Source organism: Malaya genurostris, chromosome 3, assembly GCF_030247185.1.
Source record: "Malaya genurostris strain Urasoe2022 chromosome 3, Malgen_1.1, whole genome shotgun sequence".
NCBI classification, from domain to species: domain Eukaryota; kingdom Metazoa; phylum Arthropoda; class Insecta; order Diptera; family Culicidae; genus Malaya; species Malaya genurostris.
The window spans coordinates 156,547,022-156,565,160 of NC_080572.1; the positions used below are offsets into that span (position 1 = coordinate 156,547,022).

Here is an 18,139-nt window from a genome sequence, read left to right on the forward strand (position 1 = left end):
CATTTATTTTTTTTTGAGCCGAATATTGCGTTAAAATGTTCCGTGAACTTGACGTAGTGTCCCTTCATATGAATTACTTACAATTAAGAGCAATTCAGCAGCTAGAAGTTCTATATGGAAGATCTATAATACAACAGAAACTGGCACAAACGTATCCCCAGCAAGCCGTTCTAGTTTTATTTATTCGACCAGTTCTTCTGTCAAATTTAAAACTTATCTACGATGCCGTTCTATTTCTTGTTTTGAAATCCAGATTTAAATTTTGTAACTGAAATAAATTATGCATCTAGAACAAGAACACTACTGAATATGCCCTAATGTTGTTGTTTCGTAACCGTTCCATGCCAGTGATAGTCGCCTGATGCTACGTGTGAATCACTTTTACATATTGTTTTGTTTTCATCAGGAAACGTATTGGCCACCCATTTTTCACTTGAGCAATTTGACGTCTCAGTTACTCACACCGATGTAGAGTGCGCAGATCTATTCATATACGAAATTAGAATGTGTGCGAGCCGAAGTCAAAGTTTCCCACATTATCGAAATGACGGAATGAGCAATGAATTCTTACTCGACTGCATGATTTTTCAGTGCTCGATCGGTTCAGTGCTAGAATTTTCGTCTGACACCACTGTATTAAACGTCATTAACTACATGTGAAAAACGTGAAAAAAGTAAAAAAAAGTTTGTGTTCATTCAGCTTCGGAGATAAATTTTGATTTTTATTATTATTATGATTATAAAACTTCATATTAGTTATATAAATGTCGAGAAGCACCCGATATAGAAGAGTGCAACGTGAAATCGATAGAGCCGTACGTTTACAGGAAAGTGGGGTTCCACTAATAAGACAACGTAATGACAAAAGATCTGTGCTAATGGACGACATTGTTGTCTACGATGAAAATTTCGATGATTCTATGGATTTTCGGAACGAAACAGTGGAATTGTACGAGACTGGACCGTTAGAAGATGATAATAATGTTATGGATCAATTATTGGATCGGGATGAAGAGAATGAATACGTAGTGGACAGTGATTCGGATGATGAATCTGCTACTGTAGAAGTGTATGATGTAGCCAACAAATTCATATCGTGGTCTTCACATTACAATATATCAACAATAGCAGTAAATGATCTATTGAAATGGTTTCGCCAAGGTATTTTCCCTTCTTTACCTAACTCGATCAACGTAGAGCCGTGTTAAATAAAAATATAAATGGGAAGATGAACTCAACATGTTATTTTGCAGTTATTATGAATTTATGTATAAATAAATATCGTTGAAATACAACCTCTATTTGCTCTATTTGTATTATATATATATATATATATATATATATATATATATATATATATATATATATATATATATATATATATATATATATATATATATATATATATATATATATATATATATATATATATATATATATATATATATATATATATATATATATATATATATATATATATATATATATATATATATATATATATATATATATATATATATATATCAAAACAAAACAAAAAGAAAAGAAAGAAGAAGAATCTTAAACGTCAATTCATTTAGCTTTTCTTACTCGATTCTGAATGATTTCCAAACGAACCGGTTGTTGGAGATATTTCATTCGGAATCGGTTGTTGCACTGGAGTTGGAATTGATTCGGAATTCATTATGATTTCCACATGAAATTCCGAATGAAAATTTCTCGCCGATTCGGAATTGATTCGGAATCCATTCGGATCTGATAATGTGGGTTCCCACATTATCGAAATGACGGAATGAGCAATGAAATCTTACTCGACTGCATGATTTTTTAGTGCTCGATCGGTTCAGTGCTAGAATTTTCGCCTGAGTTGACTGCTCGATCAACCTGATTGACAGTGACATTTTAAATGTCATTGAATATTCGCTCATTTTATGAATGTGTTAGTGTGAAATTTATGCGACTTAAGCCATTTCACTACACTCCAGCTAGAGGAATGGATGATGCTGACTAAGGTAGGCCGTTTTGTTAATTTCCAGCGAATTTCAATAGTTTATGTTGGGATTCTAAGAAGAACTGGTTATTTACTAGTTCTGTATATCCGAAAAACATGAAGATTTAAACTTGTATATTCAGTTATATAATGTTTTCGTTCAAAAATAAACTGAAAATCAGCACGAAAACGTGCAAAATCAGGAAAGAATAAGAAGAAGACGAATTGACAATTCAGTCCGCATCTTCTCACTCAATTCTGAATGATTTCCGAATCAACCGGTTGTAGGCGAACCGGTTCATTCGGAATCAGTTGTTGCACTGGAGTTGGAATTGATTCGGAATCCATTATGATTTCCACATGAAATTCCGAATGAAAATTTCTCACCGATTCGGAATTGATTCGGAATCCATTCGGATCTGCCCACATTATCGAAATGACGGAATGAGCAATGAATTCTTACTCGACTGCATGATTTTTTAGTGCTCGATCGGTTCAGTGCAAGAATTTTCGCCTGAGTTGGCTGCTCGATCAACCTGATTGACAATGACATTATAAATGTCATTGAATATTCGCTCATTTTATGAATGTGTTAGTGTGAAATTTAAGCGACTTAAGCCATTTCACTACACTCCAGCTAGAGGAATGGATGATGCTGACTAAGGTAAGCCGTTTTGTTAATTTCCAGCGAATTTCAATGGTTTATGTTGGGATTCTAAGAAGAACTGGTTATTTACTAGTTCTGTATATCCGAAAAACATGAAGATTTAAATTTGTATTTACAGTTATATAATGTTTTCGTTTAAAAATAAACTGAAAATCAGAACGAAAACGTGCAAAATCAGGAAAGAAGAAGAAGAAAACGAATTGACAATTCAGTCCGCATCTTCTCACTCAATTCCGAATGATTTCCGAATCAACCGGTTGTAGGCGAACCGGTTCATTCGGAATCGGTTGTTGCACTGGAGTTGGAATTGATTCGGAATCCATTATGATTTCCACATGAAATTCCGAATGAAAATTTCTCGCCGATTCGGAATTGATTCGGAATCCATTCGGATCTGATAATGTGGGTGATAATGTGGGTTGTTGTGGGTTCAATTTTACACTGAGGTAAAACATTTTTGACTCATATTCATACACTGCGAAAAATGCATATAGAATTTCGCAAGCTATGAACTAATGAACCAAGTAGAAGTCAGTCCCATTGCGTGATATCATAAATCAAATAAACATAGATTTCTCACAGTACGGTGACACTAACAGCACCTCTAGTGACAAACGGGTGTACTTTTTTCCATCAGCTACTGTGGTTGTGTTAAATGCGCAGGCAACTTTTTGCATGCATTTTAGGAGCATTTACGCACCCATTCTCCACCAGACGGTGCTTTTGGTGTCACGAGTTGCTCAACTACATTACTATTACACTGGGAAATCTATGTTTATTTGATTTATGGTGATATAGAGTTTCATGAACGATTTTATGTCTTTCTCAACTGTTCCCTTGGCATTGCAGTGTTTTTTATTGCATATATGTCTTCGATAATTGGCACGATGCGGCTCGACAAAATTCACTGGGTTATTTCGACATACTCACACTAGCATTAACCTTTCAACTGCTGAAAATAGCCTCACCAACACATTCGCACGTGGATTGGACTCTAGGGCCGCCGTTCATTTTTACCGGGCATACACTGAAAATAATTCTATCACTACTACTACCCACATTATCGAAATGACGGAATGCGTAATGAATTCTTACTCGACTGCATGATTTTTCAGTGCTCGATCGGTTCAGTGCTAGAATTTTCGCCTGAGTTGGCTGCTCGATCAACCTGATTGACATTGACATTATAAATGTCATTGAATATTCGCTCATTTTATGAATGTGTTAGTGTAAAATTTAGGCGACTTAGGCCATTTCATTACTCTCCAGCTAGAGGAATGGATGATGCTGACTAAGGTAGGCTGTTTTGTTAATTTCCAGCGAATTTCAACAGTTTATGTTGGAATTCTAAGAAGAACTGGTTATTTACTAGTTCTGTATATCCGAAAAACATGAAGATTTCAATGTGTATAATCAGTTATGTAATGTTTTCATTTAAAAATAAACTGAAAGTCAGCACGAAAACGTGCAAAATCGGGAAAGAAGAAGAAGAAGACAAATTGACAATTCAGTCCGCATCTTCTTACTTAATTCCGACTGATTTCCGAATCAACCGGTTGTAGGCGAAATTCATTCGGAATCGGTTGTTGCACTGGAGTTGGAATTGATTCGGAATTCATTATGATTTCCACATGAAATTCCGAATGAAAATTTCTCGCCGATTCGGAATCCATTCGGATCTGATAATGTGGGTAGTAGTACTACTTCCCACTTGTACGCGGGGAGAATTCTGTCAGAATTCCGGCAAAAGTCTGGCAACAATGCAACAACCGTTTCCGGCAAAGAATTTCTCCTAGCGGTTATTAACGGTTCTTTTCTGTCGGATTCTTACCATACAAGATTGGCAGAATCGTTTTGAGTCGGTTCTACATTGTAAGCGTCTTGATTTTATTTTTTCAATAAAAGATACATATGAAAGGCAATAAGTTATTGCCCTTCATATATACTAATCATGGGAAATGTTATTGCCAATAACATTACTTTCTCACTACCAAACATTCCCATATTTCAATCTCATTTACCTCGTCTCAAGATTCGTGTTTTGTACGTACATGCGTACATGACGAATATCAAATGAAGTCGAATAAAAAAAGAGAAAAGAAGAGGAGGGAAATAAACAAGACACTCACGGCGAGATAATAACGCAATTTCGCCTGGACAATTTTGACAGCAGCCGGAATGCAGCCAGCCTTTTTGACGGTTACCAGAATTCCTCACAAGCGGGTCGGTGACTATAATTACACAACCCATCTGAAGAATTTACTCCAGATTACTAATGAACTATAAAATCGAACCGATATTATGCACAGTATCATTTCCTGGATTGTACCATGTCAAGACTTTGTCCACACATTAAACGTTTTAATGTGGAACACATTTTTGTTTTCTATATAGGGTGCAAACTAGAAACTCAAGAAAATAGACGTAGAAATGTGGTCAGGTTTTGTACAATTACAGCTCAGTCAATTTTGTTTCAATTATCAATATCATGAAATATTTCTACATATTGTTTTGAATTTTCATAGCTATGTATTTTTAATTGTATATCATTGAAATGTTGATTAATAGCTAGCAGTGTCCTATCTTGTCTGCAAAAAATCTCCCGCATACCGGATTTCCCTGCCATAGACGACGCTTTTGAAGGAGTGAGCGATATATCGAAGGGAAAGCACCGCTCTGATTGGTCAATCGATGCAAAAGCGAAGCTGTTGGAAGCACGCGAATCTATAAATAGAAGCGAAGTTATAGCTAACGTTTCAGTGCTTCGCGTAGCTTGCTAGAGGTAGGTTGCTGCTAGACAGCAAGACAAAAAGTGCCTTAAAACAATTTGAAGCTTTAATTGGTATGCTCTGATCTTGTGTCATGCAAGTTCGGATGAAATTCCATGTCATGCCGTTTCGCCTGAGAAATTGACAACTACCGCAGGGTAAATTTGGAGTGAATAAGATTAACTTTCAATTTATTAAATAGTGTCACTATTTATGTACCATTTAATTCCACTATTTCACCGACGACACGACCTGCCACTCGACTATCAAAACTGTATCGCAAATCTAACTACCCCTCAGTAACTGGTAATGTCAAAACGAAATCGCTTGAAAAAATGTTGGAACTGGCAACACAAGTTGGAAAATTATTGATTTTGAAAAACAGTTACCAGTACTAATAGTACTGTTGTTGTACCGTTGAATTCCACTATGTTATATCACGTCATTACACTCTCACAAAGTCACTATTTTCACAGTCACTATTTTTCCGAAAGTGTATCAAACGTTATAATACAGATACGTATTTCGGAATGCTATTTGCATCCTTCTTCAGTGTATCGGTTTTATAAGTTTATTGAAAGAATGCTGCAATGAAGTTCCTTTTATACAAACTTAAGTAGGTAGAAACGTAAGTAGGTAAACCACAAAATGAAAGGTAAAAACAGGTAACAGAAAACTGGAAGAGTTAAGTGTTTTCTATGTTTGTTTTTATCTTGGATATGGGTAGTAACTGGAAAAGCCAAGAAGATCTATTCCCTTGGTCTCGGTTTAATAAAGAGATGGAGTTATTTTTGAAAATTTCTAAACTTTCTGCTGAATCTAATTTCCATGGATTGGAAATTTGTCTTAAGATTTTTATGTCATTAGTAGAGAGTTCATGATCTTCAAAAAAGGCATGTTCTGCTACTTTTGACTTGAAGTGATGTGGTAGTCCCTTTTCCAATTCTTTGGATGCTTTCGCTATTTCTGAGATATGTTCCTTGAAACGAATGTCCAGTGTTCTCTTTGTTTGTCCGATGTATATTTTATCGCAATGAGGACACGAGATTTTGTATACCCCAGACTTTTTCAAATTCTCTGTAGGATCTTTTGTAGAACCTAGTAGAGTTTTCAATTGGTAGTTCATACTGCTGAACACTAAATCTAAACCAAATTTTCTTAGTTTTGATTTTAGTGGGTGTGAAATGTTTTGATTGAAGTCCACTGATATTCTTTTAAAATTTTCAGAAGGGGGGGTCAAAGTTGTAAGTGATTGTTTTTTCAACAGTCTTAATTTTTTATCGAAGATGGTTTGAATTGTATGCTCTGGATATCCATTGAACTTTCCAATTTCGAAAATAAAGTTTTTCTCTTTTATCGCAGCATCTTTTCTAAGGGGCAAGGATAGCATTCTGTGAATCATATGGTGGAATGCTGCCATTTTGTGTTGATGGGGATGATTAGAAGTATTTGGTATGACACGGTCCGTATTGGTTGGCTTCCTATATATTTCGAAAGTTAAGGATTTTGCCTCCCGGACAATAAGAATATCCAAGAAAGGTAAACTGTTGTCTTTCTCTTCCTCATAGGTGAATTTAATATTTTTATGTAAATTATTAATTATTTCTAAAAAGTTCGATAAATCGTTGCGTTTGATGATGCAAAATATATCATCTACGTATCTCCACCAGCGATTAGGTAATAATCCCTGCTTATTTAGAAGTTCTTCAAGGTTTGCCATGAATAATTCACATAAAAACGGGGAGAGTGGATTGCCCATTGGTGCCCCTTGTAATTGTTTATAAAATTCCCCTCTGAATTTGAAATAATTTACATCCATACAAAGCCGGGTTAGAGTAAGATAAGACCGTACTTTGCATTTCCATAAACTACTACTATTTTGTTGAAGTAACCAATCTTCCAACAGATTGATTGAGTCCTTCACTGGGACACTTGGGAATAAGGCGGTTACATCGAAAGATACCATCATTTCGTCATCTTTGATATCGCCTGAATTCTGAAGTTGAGTAACGAATGTCTGTGTGTTAGGAACTAATTTACTGAAGAATTTTTTTGGCATAGATTGGAATTCTTTTACTAGCCATTTGGATATTTTTTGAGTTGGGGCCCCTACTGAAGAAATGATTTCCCTTATTTCGTTACCAGGTTTATGAACCTTTGGTAGTCCTTTTATTTTGGATAAAGAAGGGTTAGAAACTTTGAGACTACTGAGATTGATATCGAAGTTTGGGTTGCATTCATGAAGAGTTTTATCTACTTTTTTAATAATATCTGGAAGGGGGTCGGCTCTTTGTTTCCTATAAGGGCCGTCATTGATTTTTTTAATTATCAGATTATCATAATCTTCTTTGTCCATAATTACCACTTTGTTTCCCTTATCAGCCTTAACATAAAATACAGGCTTTTCCCGCAATTGTTTCACTATTTCTTTATCACCCATATTTTGTTGATTTTTCAGTGAGGTATTTTTAATGATACCAGCTACAATAGTTCTGGCATCATTAATTTGAGAAAAAGAAAGATTACAGTTATTTAAGCCTGTTTCTACGTCTATAATAACTTGTTCGAGATTTACTTTAGAAGAAATTGCATAATTTAACCCAAGATTGAGAAGTTTTGTTTGTTTGTTGGTAAAATTCTGAGATGACCGATTGATTAGGAAGTCTTCTGAAAACTGTATTGGAGGTTTTGGGGGGCGGCGTGCGGAATTTTTGAAACGTAAATTTTCGAATTTCTTGTGAAGGAGAATTCGTTTTCGCTCAGATTCGCAGTGTTCTGCAAATTTAACTTTGCTTAGGAAAATTTCGAAACCTTGGGGATATTGTTTCGCTAATTTTAAATGAAGATTATAACATTCCAAAGTTTTCACGTTCAGAATGCTAAACAATTTTTTAGTTTTCTCTTTCAGAATTTCGTGTTGAATTTTATTTTGAATATTTTTAGAAAAAGATCTCCCACCCTTTACCTTGCAGCATGTGGGAGTTAATCCAAATCTACTGCATTTTTTCAAAAATGCAATGTCTCTCGATATTCCCACAATTTTCTTTCTTAACTTAATAAACCTATTAGGCTCACTTGGCTTGGTAACCATTGTCACTAAATTTCTGTTTGAGCTGTTAGTAGAATGTTGTCACTAATAGTACTGTTGTTGTACCGTTGAATTCCACTATGTTATATCACGTCATTACACTCTCACGAAATAAGGGAAATCATTTCTTCAGTAGGGGCCCCAACTCAAAAAATATCCAAATGGCTAGTAAAAGAATTCCAATCTATGCCAAAAAAATTCTTCAGTAAATTAGTTCCTAACACACAGACATTCGTTACTCAACTTCAGAATTCAGGCGATATCAAAGATGACGAAATGATGGTATCTTTCGATGTAACCGCCTTATTCCCAAGTGTCCCAGTGAAGGACTCAATCAATCTGTTGGAAGATTGGTTACTTCAACAAAATAGTAGTAGTTTATGGAAATGCAAAGTACGGTCTTATCTTACTCTAACCCGGCTTTGTATGGATGTAAATTATTTCAAATTCAGAGGGGAATTTTATAAACAATTACAAGGGGCACCAATGGGCAATCCACTCTCCCCGTTTTTATGTGAATTATTCATGGCAAACCTTGAAGAACTTCTAAATAAGCAGGGATTATTACCTAATCGCTGGTGGAGATACGTAGATGATATATTTTGCATCATCAAACGCAACGATTTATCGAACTTTTTAGAAATAATTAATAATTTACATAAAAATATTAAATTCACCTATGAGGAAGAGAAAGACAACAGTTTACCTTTCTTGGATATTCTTATTGTCCGGGAGGCAAAATCCTTAACTTTCGAAATATATAGGAAGCCAACCAATACGGACCGTGTCATACCAAATACTTCTAATCATCCCCATCAACACAAAATGGCAGCATTCCACCATATGATTCACAGAATGCTATCCTTGCCCCTTAGAAAAGATGCTGCGATAAAAGAGAAAAACTTTATTTTCGAAATTGGAAAGTTCAATGGATATCCAGAGCATACAATTCAAACCATCTTCGATAAAAAATTAAGACTGTTGAAAAAACAATCACTTACAACTTTGACCCCCCCTTCTGAAAATTTTAAAAGAATATCAGTGGACTTCAATCAAAACATTTCACACCCACTAAAATCAAAACTAAGAAAATTTGGTTTAGATTTAGTGTTCAGCAGTATGAACTACCAATTGAAAACTCTACTAGGTTCTACAAAAGATCCTACAGAGAATTTGAAAAAGTCTGGGGTATACAAAATCTCGTGTCCTCATTGCGATAAAATATACATCGGACAAACAAAGAGAACACTGGACATTCGTTTCAAGGAACATATCTCAGAAATAGCGAAAGCATCCAAAAGAATTGGAAAAGGGACTACCACATCACTTCAAGTCAAAAGTAGCAGAACATGCCTTTTTTGAAGATCATGAACTCTCTACTAATGACATAAAAATCTTAAGACAAATTTCCAATCCATGGAAATTAGATTCAGCAGAAAGTTTAGAAATTTTCAAAAATAACTCCATCTCTTTATTAAACCGAGACCAAGGGAATAGATCTTCTTGGCTTTTCCAGTTACTACCCATATCCAAGATAAAAACAAACATAGAAAACACTTAACTCTTCCAGTTTTCTGTTACCTGTTTTTACCTTTCATTTTGTGGTTTACCTACTTACGTTTCTACCTACTTAAGTTTGTATAAAAGGAACTTCATTGCAGCATTCTTTCAATAAACTTATAAAACCGATACACTGAAGAAGGATGCAAATAGCATTCCGAAATACGTATCTGTATTATAACGTTTGATACACTTTCGGAAAAATAGTGACTGTGAAAATAGTGACTTTGTGAGAGTGTAATGACGTGATATAACATAGTGGAATTCAACGGTACAACAACAGTACTATTAGTGACAACATTCTACTAACAGCTCAAACAGAAATTTAGTGAGTTACCAGTATCCTTGGTAACTAAATATGGAATGTAAACAAAAACAAGAGATTCTCACTTAAAACGAAACCACTGAATGTAGTTGGCCCGCTGGCAGGTATTAAATTTATTCTTTCAGAGAGTTTTGAGTTATTTTTTGCTCAATTTTGATTTAATTTGTTTTCTTCGTTTCTAGTTTTTTCCATAAGATATAATTGTTTGTAATCAACTGTGAAAAAGAAGCACCCACTGAATAACTTGTCGGTGTCATCTGGATTTGGATGTGATAAAGGACAGTTTGTGATATACATTAAAACAGAAAATGATATTGACCTAGATATTGGCAATTATTCAAAGCTGTTTTGTGCCTCTGCAGTAATCAAAATGAAGGTGGCGCGTGGTTGTTTATGAAGATTGATGGTGTTATCGACGACACGACGTGCCACTCGCTATTCAAAACTGTATCGTAAATTTTACTACCCCTCAGTAACTCGAAATGTCAAAATGAAATCTTTCAAAAATGGTATAAACTGGCAACGCAGTCTGAGGAATTGTTGTTTTCGGAACAACAGCTCCGTAACCCTAGTTACATTTATTTATCTTGTTACCGGTAAAGAACAGTCGTTCTAGGTCCTAATGGTGATTGGCCGACCTGCTGTTCTATTGCTGCTTTGCTCGATTCAACGCTGAATATTGCTTCGATGTACATTACGTTTTTCCTCAGCCTGTCAAAGCATCTCTCCATATCGCGTACGACCTCTTAAACAGGATACGGTGTGATAGTGGGCAGAAAAATCTCGTGGTCTCTCGTCGCAACGCTCAAGTGAATGCTTCCGACCTCGAATGTTTTTACTATTTTTTTACATGTTGTGTACCTTAGATAATAAATTATTGATTTCTCATAAACTTTAAAACAAAACAATATTGGAACTAATCGATTATGCATTTCCGGGGGAGTTATGTTAACAAGCAATATAATTTTCAATTTCATTTGTTAATCCTAATTATATGCAGAAATATAGATTGATGAAAACTACTTTCGTTGTGTTCGTACGGCTGCAGGTAGTTTTTGTAAGAAAATCGTTCTTGAACGCTGTTTGTTAGACGATATTGCTTACCACATTACCATGCGGCAGATGGTGGGCATCATCGTAATAATATCTGCGATGTAACTTTCTCTACAAGCCATTAGAAGCCGTGATAATCTGGGGTGATTTGATATTTTCATTGTCAGAATGGGTTGTTTTGGACAGCAGACCACAAAATGCTTCCAGAGAAATTTGTCTGTAATATTTAAATCGTATATCAAAGTCAGCAACAATCAGTAATTGAAATGTATTTTTACCGTTCCATATTATGAGAATCCAACAAGCTAACCTTAATTCAAAAACTCCAAAGTATCATCCATGGTGAATTTTCGATTGATACCAAGAACCATCATGGTACCTGAATATCAGGAACACTGTAGCAATATGTTAAACATGGAAGTAGATATGTCCCCAATATTTTCTTTTTCAAATAAGGCTGCAACGAAAACTATGGTTTTGTTGTAAAGACAAATAAGTATTACAAGAATTATTCCAAACTATTTGACGAATGATTCTTCATTCCTTTTAGCGTTTTTTTCTGTTATTTATTTTAAATACTTCTTAATCTAGCGAATTTTTTAAAATAAATTCCGTATTTTAATTGATATACCAATGGATCTGTTTGTTTGTTTTGCTGCGGTAACATGACGACTACATTGTTTAGCAACCAAAACAGTGTTGCTCGAGAAATTATTTTTGTTCATTAACAAGGGGTCATTCAATATTCGGTAACCGATGGTGATCCGTTAAGAAACACTTTTAATTTCAACATTTATTCAGAGTGTCTGGTCGTGTCGTCGGTTCAGCGGTACTGTTTACAAACAAGCTTAAACAAAAATCGAAGAGCACATCTAAAACAATCATCTTTACACTTTGCAACTAGTCTTTTTTATTTAATAAATATCGAAAACGAAACGTATTCAATCGTGAACAAATGTTTTAAAACTTTATTTAGGTGATACGGACCGTAAATGGTCTGATCCAATTTGTGAATAAACAAACAAAAGAAATTTCTGTTTACAAACAGTACTGCTGAACTGTCAAAATGTGTTCATCCGATTGAGGTTAGCAGTGACGGTAAAAAACCTAATAGTCGCGAAACTGATTTACCGCTAGCGACACCTGCCAATGAAAAATGGAACCAAGAAAAGGAGGATTCTTTCGGAAATTTTCATATCGGCAGTAGTGATTTGCAACATTTTTTATCGTTTATTCAATAGTACAAATAGATATTAGCAATAAAAGTACACTCGGAGTAGAAGAAAATCGATTTCAAAGTGATTACTACTACTTTTTTAGTGTAAACTACGATTAAACATGGATAATCTTCAGAAATGTGTGAAACTGGGTAAGGTTAGGTTTTTTCGGATCAACATTTTTTTGAACAAAAACCAGGGTAATGTTGATTTCTCGAGTACTAGAATGTATAGCGATCGAGTACTATTTATTTTGAATACATTATTTGTTATTTTCAGGCATTTGAAAAATGGCATCAAACCATGTTTAATGCTCTATTCTGAATAACCGGTAGATTTCGCACATTGAACTAAGATCAACATTACCAATTCAGAGTTAGAACTTTTTCTTCAACTTCTACTATGATTTTTCAAATGAATTTGCCCGTTTTCATAAGAAATCGTTGAAAAGGTGGAGTAATTAGAAATTTTCCTACCGATTTGACAGCTCTTGCTGAAAGTATCATCTCTAATCAAGCAGCGCCTCTACATTTCTGTTTTGCGACAATATGCCAATAGTCGACGTGTATTTGTTTACAGTTTATAAGTTCATCAGAGGTTCATCGTTTGTATGTAAAAATTGCAAGTCGCCTCACACTAAACAGATTTATACATATATCGATATATTGATGCTGGAAACACATACAATCTTTTAAGTTCTTTTTACTGTGGAACACGTTTTTAACAGGCACTTTTTCGTCATTTTTCAATTTTTAGTTTGCAGTCGCAAACAAAACAAACACACGGCAACTGCCAAAAATGAATTCGATTCATCGACAGTTCATTTGTATCGTCATCGTGCAAAACCTAAGTAGGTTTTTTACCGTCACTGCTAGCCTCAATCGGATGAACACATTTTGACAATTCAGGGGTACTGTTTGTGAACAGACTTTTTTGTTTGTTTGTCTGTTGACATACGGATGAGAACGTTTACGGACCATATCACCTAAATAGAGTTTCAAAACATTTGTTAACGATTCGTTTCAGAGATTTATTGAATGATTGTTTGCGATGTGTTCCTCGATTTTGTTTAAACTTGTTTGTAAACAGTTCCGCTGAACTGTCAAGGATGAATTCTTGTTCATTTGTGACGTCACGATAAAAAATCTAATACTTCACATAAGTATTACAAGAAGTGTTTTATGCATAAAAATCACATACGTTTTCACGTAGCGTTGAAGTGACTTTTTTTCTGAGTGTACATGTTTTTATCAGTCCCGCATAGCGTTTTGGCTACCTGGGCGGCCATGGCCACCAGGCGGCTACCAAAATTGATTCAGTGACGGTTGTCAAATCTAATTTGAAAAAACAAAGTCGCCTGTATCTAAGCTAGACGAGCGTTTCCATCTTCTCATCTTCGCTGAAAATGTCAAAAAATTCAATGTGTTGTATCGTTTGAGTTGTATATCTGCAGACCCTGTCAGCTTGGAGCGAAGTCAATCTTCAGTTCAGCAACGCCATCGCACGGCATCACATTCAACATATCATGTCAATTGTATGCACGGAAAGACCGAAATTAGTATTTTGGCGAAAAAATTAGTTGATTTTCTGATTTTAGTTAGTTATTTTTTGAGACAACTAAAAAAATCTTACTTTTGCTAATTTAGATTTTTTAATTCTAATTCTCTTAATAATAATAAAATATTTGTTGAAATAGCTATTTTTTAGTTGAATTCACCAATTAAACGTGCTGTCATTTCTTAGCTAAGGCACGCTTCATATCCATTCAACTAATTTTTTAGTTGAATTAGAGAAATAAAACGTTGTTTTCAACCAACATGGTTAGTTGAATTGGTTTCTGCAATTAGCAGCTATATGGCGCTCGTTAACACCGTAATGACTACTAGCCACTAGATGGCACACTACTACCGAAAAAAATTTCAGTCGCGGTTCTCTTTTCTATATTGGCAGGTATAAATACGATGTTGTATTGGAGAAAAAGACATAAGCGAAACATAGACTTCTTTTTGAAAATTTTACTTCTAAATCGTTGTTTTCTTCATTCGACTTCGCGAAATCGACTTTCTCACTGAAAACTTTGAGCACTCGGAAAACAAAAACCGAATACAAGTAGTACACCGGAAGGCGTAGCCCGGAATGAGAAGATACAAAAAAACATCATTTGACGTGTACAATTAGAGTGCAACATTCGAAACTCACTTCACTGTTTCGCGTAAAAACATTATTACCCACAATCGCTTCAACTGCGCACAAATTCTGAATAAATACACTTTCCACTAACAGTTTACGTCATTTTTACATATCGGTTTAGAAATTTATATAGGGATATATCGTAACACATGCGAAAAACATCTAAACAATTTGCGAGCAGTTTCAACAAGACTGTCCCTTTTAGCTTTTGAATGGATTGTTTTGCTTTGACACTGCTGTCCTTCAGTAATGACGGTGATAGATAAATAGAATCAAAGTTTCTGATTTTAATAACGAAATTAGGTGTCAATGAGAATTTCGTGTTAGATTGAAATATTGCTGGTTTGTGTCCAGAATATTCGCCAACTAAACACATTCTCTAAAAATAAGAGTTTTTTTCAGCACAGTAAATTCTAAATTTTAACTAATTTTATAGTTATTTTGGAAATTTTGTTGTTAAAATCAACTAATTCAAAAACAGTAATACGAATTAGGCGCAGAGCTAATTTCGGGCGTTCCGTGTGGGTGCGCAACCCTGCTATTTTGGCGCGTACGAATTTGACATTTTTCTCCTCTACTTCTATGTATAAGATTCGATGCGGGCTCGTCTGGGGGCGACATGCTCGCAAAAAAGGATGTTGCCAATGAATGTTCGGAAAATGTAAGAGCTGGATATCTTGTTAATATGATGTCTTTGATATCTGGCAGCGGTGAGCAGAGATGCCAGATATTTTCATAGAAAATCTGTATTGATTCGTATAAAATATCTGTATTTATCTGTATTCGCTAATAAAATGAAATTTCTACAATACAATTATGTTAAAAGGTGTTATTCCAATAGATTATGGTTATAGAGTGGTAGATTAAATTTCATATCTTATATTATGTTCATCGACGAAATTTTATAATTTTTTTCCTATCAACAACAATTGAATTATGGTGCCATATACTTGTCTAATTTTAAAATGTTCACTTCATAAGTTGAGATGGATTTCCAAAACCCAATATGCAACGTCAAGTCAGGTAATACAACTGTCAGTCTGGCAATAATGTTTCATGATGCCAAGACTTGTCTAACTTTTAAGTTCAATTTAGTTACAAATTTTAATATAAATGGATTTCAGTGTTCTTCATTAAATATTTGCACAAAAAATATATATTTTAAAAAGTGATTTGTACGTTGATTCCTAAACGTTTATCTCGTCATTGTAATCAAATACTAACAGATAGCTCAAATACTAATAGATAGTTTAATTTTTTCCTTAATACTTTTGGTGAAATCTGTATTAGAAATCTGTAAGAAATCTGTACTCTGTATTAAATCTGTATGCGCATGTAAAAATCTGAATAATACAGATATATCTGTATAAATGGCATCTCTGGCGGTGCGGCAGTCGGTCACCAGAATGCGTGCCAGCTAGAGTGCCTATAACCAGAGTGACGACATCTCATCCGTAATGCTGGCAACAATTCAAAACATTCCATTAGCTTTACATTGAATTGACAGGTCGTTTGCTCGTTTGGAACTGGGAGCTGTCATTCCAAACGAACAGCTGTCGCCACTCTGATTATAGTCACTCTAGTGCCAGCCATATTATTCCAGCTGGCAGCGTTTAGTCAGCCATCTGACAGACATGCGTATGCGGGGAGTAGAAATCTGATACACATTATTTGTTACCAGGGCTGCCAGGTTTACAGATTAATCTGTGTTTCACAGATTTTACAATTTGCTGCACAGATTTGAAAAATGATAGATTTCTGAAACATTCACAGATTCTGAAATCGATCACAGATTTTCATAGATTTTTTTAAAATCGATCACAGATGAGCACCGAAACGTTCAAAGCAGATTTCGTATATAGTGCTCAAGACATTTTTTGTTGTGCAGACCTTCGCAGACTTTTGAAAATCGAGTTTTTCGCAGACTGTTGGCAAATTTAGCAGACTTTTGAAATTGACGCGACCTTTTTTTTTGCTTGCTCAGCAGCGATGTCAGATAGTAGTAGTGTCATTTCCGTAGATTGGAATTTTTCTCGGAAGCTCTCGCGGTGAAAAGCCTATTTTTTGATCGCCAGACAAAACTAGTTTCCGTAGTTCTCCGGTGATGAATTTTGATTTCCGTAGAAAAAATCAAATTTCCAAATCCAATTTCAAATTAGATTTTGTCTACGGATCCGTAGAAAATGTTCGAATCTTTGGAGCAAATTCAGCAGCTAGAAGTTCTATATGGAAGATCTATAATATAGCAGAAAATGGAACAAACGTATCCCCAGCAAGCCGTTCTAGTTTTATTTATTCGACCAGTTCTTCTGTCAAATTTAAAACTGGTCTACGATGCCGTTCTATTTTTTGTATATTTGAAACACGAGTAAAACACTGCTGAGGCTGCAAGTATTTCTTGTTATAAAATTCAGATTTAAATTTTGTAACTGGCATAAATTATGTATCTAAAACTACACGCTTACTTGTGGGTACTCAGTGGCTGAATCAAAAGTACTCATTTTCGAAAACTGTGACCAGCTGTCAAAAAATGAGTAAAATATAAAACTTTCACTGAGTAGAATTAGCTTCATCCGACATTTTCATGTTTGAAATTTTGAAGACTTAAAGTTGCTCAAAATGGAAAAAATCAGAGATCTAGGGGACAGTGAGTCGTATGAGGCTCTAGTTGGTAAGTAGAGCTAGCTTCTGCGAGGATTTCTCTGTATTTTTGCAAGTTTGTCTAAAAAGTGATCAACAAATCCGGATCGGAGAACTGGAATTTTCCAGAGGAGCTACTATTTTCTCCGGTCATACAGTGGACTCAGGTATTAAGACGAAATTATCAATCCACTAGGCGCTATTCAATCAATTACATGATTTTTCAGAACCTGAATGATTACTTGGTATCTGCAAATAGAGTACCGCATCTAGTTTGTGATGCTGAAACGTTTAAAATTGGATCATACTGTGTCATTGTTGATGGTGTTGTTGTGTTAAAAAACAGTTCAGAAATGCTGTAGACATATATTTTAAAACGTTCTCCGTCTTCGTCATACAAATTCCAACACTAGTGAAAATTCTTCACGATTGTAATTTACAAAACGAAAAAAACATACAGCTCACAAAACGGTGCATAAAATTGCCGGAGTGCTTAAGCTCTACTTATGTGAAAACAGAAATTATTTCATAAAACTAAACAATTTGAAGACAATACTGCGTCTGAAAATAAATGAAAATTTGTAAAACTATTAGTTTTCTTTTTAGTTGTTGAGAAATCATAGAGACGTAAAATCTATCCA

The 18,139-nt window shown here is 34.8% G+C and overlaps 1 long non-coding RNA gene across 1 annotated transcript; it reads right to left on the reverse strand.

The window, feature by feature from the left end:
* Positions 1-11,308: 11,308 nt before the first annotated feature.
* On the reverse strand, positions 11,309-12,026 carry LOC131438716 (uncharacterized). The gene is made up of 2 exons (XR_009230975.1): positions 11,730-12,026; positions 11,309-11,668 (listed from the first exon to the last, which is right to left on the reverse strand). It is a non-coding gene; the product is annotated as an uncharacterized LOC131438716 (long non-coding RNA).
* Positions 12,027-18,139: the final 6,113 nt, after the last annotated feature.